The sequence below is a fragment of the Nannospalax galili genome, unplaced genomic scaffold (assembly GCF_000622305.1).
Source record: "Nannospalax galili isolate Female #2095 unplaced genomic scaffold, S.galili_v1.0 scaffold6583, whole genome shotgun sequence".
Classification (NCBI taxonomy): Eukaryota; Metazoa; Chordata; class Mammalia; order Rodentia; family Spalacidae; genus Nannospalax; species Nannospalax galili.
In genome coordinates this window covers 19,432-22,574 of record NW_008350155.1, presented here as the reverse complement: position 1 = coordinate 22,574, position 3,143 = coordinate 19,432, and the positions used below count along the sequence as shown (strand labels likewise).

General features: G+C 47.7%; 1 long non-coding RNA gene across 1 annotated transcript in view; it reads right to left on the bottom strand.

Moving 5' to 3' along the window:
* Nucleotides 1-1,313: 1,313 nt before the first annotated feature.
* The window catches only part of LOC103745450, a 10,151-nt gene continuing 8,321 nt past the window's right edge, over nucleotides 1,314-3,143 (bottom strand). Inside the window, exon 3 of the long non-coding RNA XR_607755.3 lies at nucleotides 1,314-1,474. This is a non-coding gene — a long non-coding RNA (uncharacterized LOC103745450). The remainder of the gene's footprint in view (nucleotides 1,475-3,143) is intronic.

The window sequence follows — 3,143 nt, the reverse complement described above, 5'->3', positions numbered from 1 at the left end:
CTGCCCTCACTGCCCTCTCCGCCCTCACTGCCCTCACTGCGCTCACTGCCCTCGCTGCCCTCACTGCCCTCTCCGCCCTCACTGCCCTCACTGCGCTCACTGCCCTCGCTGCCCTCACTGCCCTCTCCGCCCTCACTGCCCTCACTGCGCTCACTGCCCTCGCTGCCCTCACTGCCCTCTCCGCCCTCACTGCCCTCACTGCGCTCACTGCCCTCGCTGCCCTCACTGCCCTCTCCGCCCTCACTGCCCTCACCGCCCTCACTCCCCTCACCGTCCTCAGTGTCCTCACTGCCCTCACTGTCCTCACTGTCCTCACTGTTCTCACTGTCCTCACTGTCCCTCACTGCCCTCACTGCCGTCACTGCCCTCACTGTCCTCACTGCCCTCACTGCCCTCACTGTCCCTCACTGTCCTCATTGTTCTCACTGCCCTCACTGTCCTCACTGTCCTCACTGTCCTCACTATCCTCACTGTCCTCAGTGCCCTCACTGTCCCTCACTGCCCTCACTGTCCTCACTGTTCGCTGTGCCCTCACTGTCCCTCACTGCCCTCGCTGTCCTCACTGTCCTCACTGCCCTCATTGTCCTCACTGTCCTCAGTGTCCTCACTGTCCCTCACTGCCCTCACTGTCCTCACTGCCCTCACTGTCCTCACTGCCCTCACTGTCCTCACTGCCCTCACTGTCCTCACTGTCTTCACTGCCCTCACTGCCCTCACAGCCCTCGCTGCCCTCACTGCCCTCACAGAACAAGCTAGATTGGTTGGCCACTGAGCTCTAAGAATCTGCTGATCTCTGATCCCCAGAGCTGGGTTTACAGTTGCATGCTGCTGTACCTAGCTTTTACATTGGTACTGGGAATCTGAATTCAGGTCCTTATGCTTGTGTGGCAAGCACCTTATCCGCTGGCCATATTCCAAACCCACTTTTGAGAGGTTCAATCAAGTGGAGATGGTGTGCTCCAAATGCTAGGTGCACTATCACATGGCCTGGGGTAAGTACTGAATAAAAAAGGGAGAGGGAGAAAGCCCTGGACAAATCCCTTTTGAGCTTCCTGGCTGGCACCACTGACCATGCTGACTCCATCCCTACACTTTCCTTGCCATGATGGACTGCACTTCTTTGAAGTGCAGGGGAAAATAAACCATTTCCCCTAAGATGCTTTTTGTCAGGTATTTGGTCACAGCAACATGGAAAATAATTCAAGTAATTAGAAAATATTAAAGTTGCTACAAGCAGAAGTTTGGTATTATATTTAAATGAGAAAAAAAGGTCTCTGAGAATGACTCCATAAAAGGGAGAACACTGACCTTTCCCCACAGAGGCATCGGACAGAGGCTCGAGGGACTGTGCTATTGGTGAAGAAGCCTTCTCTGGGGCTGGAACAGTCAATGATGCAGGAGCATCAGAGATGTCTGACTCAGGATAAATGTAGTCTTCTCCAAGAGAATGCCGATGAAGTTCAACATCCACTACCTATACAAGTGGGCAACAATGTTACAGAAAGCTCAAATCTGGTCTAGAAAATGGGACTCTAAGAGATGGAACAAATAACTTCTAGTCACATCTCAAAGGCAATTTCTACCTCAAGAACCAAAAGATGTTCTTAGGATGTAATCATTTTGACTTCACCCGGATGCCTCAGTGAAACGTCTCACAGTTATTATTTCTACTCCTTTGAACATTCCTCCTCTGCAGCTGCCTTTCTTCACCTGTCACAAATGCCACTTTCTCAAAAAGACCCTCCCTATACACCTAGCTTATGTACATCCCCTGCCCATCAGCTACTCTCTTCTTCATGGCATTTGTTTGTAGTTGAAATGATCTTATTTGCTTCTGTGTTTACTACTTACTATCCTTATTCTCAAAACCACCAAAACTAAGTCCTTGAGGATGAAAGCTATCTTACCCATCTGTGCTGGATAACTTTAGTGTCAACTTGACACACCTGGGTTGAGGAGCCTCAATTGGGGAACTTCCTCCATTGAACTGGCCTGTGGCCATGTCTGTGAGGCATCTTCTTGATCGTTGTGTGATGTGCGAGGGCCTAGCCCACTGTGAGTTGTGCCACCCCTGGGCAGGTGGGCCTGTGTTGCATAAGAAAGCAGGCTGAGCAGGGGCCAGGGGAGCAAGCCAGTAAGCAGCATTCCTCCATGGCATGGTCTGTGCTCCAGTTTCCTGCCCTGAGTTTACTACTTTGGGCTTCCCGATGAACTGTAATCTTTTCCCTCCCAAAGTTGGTATTGGTCAGAGTGTTTTGTCACAGAAATGGAGGACAAACTAGAACACCATCTCTTTACTCCTAACACCTGGTCCACTGTAAGCATACAGAAGGTACTTAACATCTTATAGCACAGTCCATTTCTCTAGACACTGATGAGATTTAGCTAGCCGATTATAATGGTGACTACATATATAGATCGTAAACACAGAAACAAAAGGGTAGAGAATGAAAATGGAGGCCTTACACTTCCTGATTTCAAAACTTATTACAAAGCTGTAATTATCAAATAGAATGCACTAGAATAAAGACAGACAGATAGAGCAATGGAATAGAATAAGCCCTCAAATACACGATCAAATGATCTTCAAGAAGTATCAGCCAGTCAGTAATGAAAAATGCTGGACTTTTAACAAAGTTAACCAAAGACTTACACATAAGAGCTCAAACTGGTCTGATGAGTGGGTAAAGGCACTGGCTGCCAAGTCTGACAACCTGAATTCCAACCCCAGAACCCACATAATGTGAGGAGAGAACCAACTCCAAGTTGGTGTCTGAACTCTACAATGTACTCACACTATGATAAAGCAATAAAGCAGAGGTTCGCAGAGGTTCAATTCCCAGCACCCACATGGCAGTTAACAACCAAACTCTAGTTCCAGGGGATCCAACACTTTCTGACCTCCATGGGCACTAAATGACATGGGTGCACGTACATATGTTCATACACACAAAATTAAGAAAAAAGAAACAACCATGAGATATCACTTTACAACTATAACAGCATCTATGCACAACTTAAAATACAGAAAAATAATAAGTGTTGATGAAGATGTGGACAATCTATACACCATACTATGGAGGGAATATAAAGCAGTACAGCTGCTATGGGAAATGCTATGACAGTCACTCAAAATGTTTAAA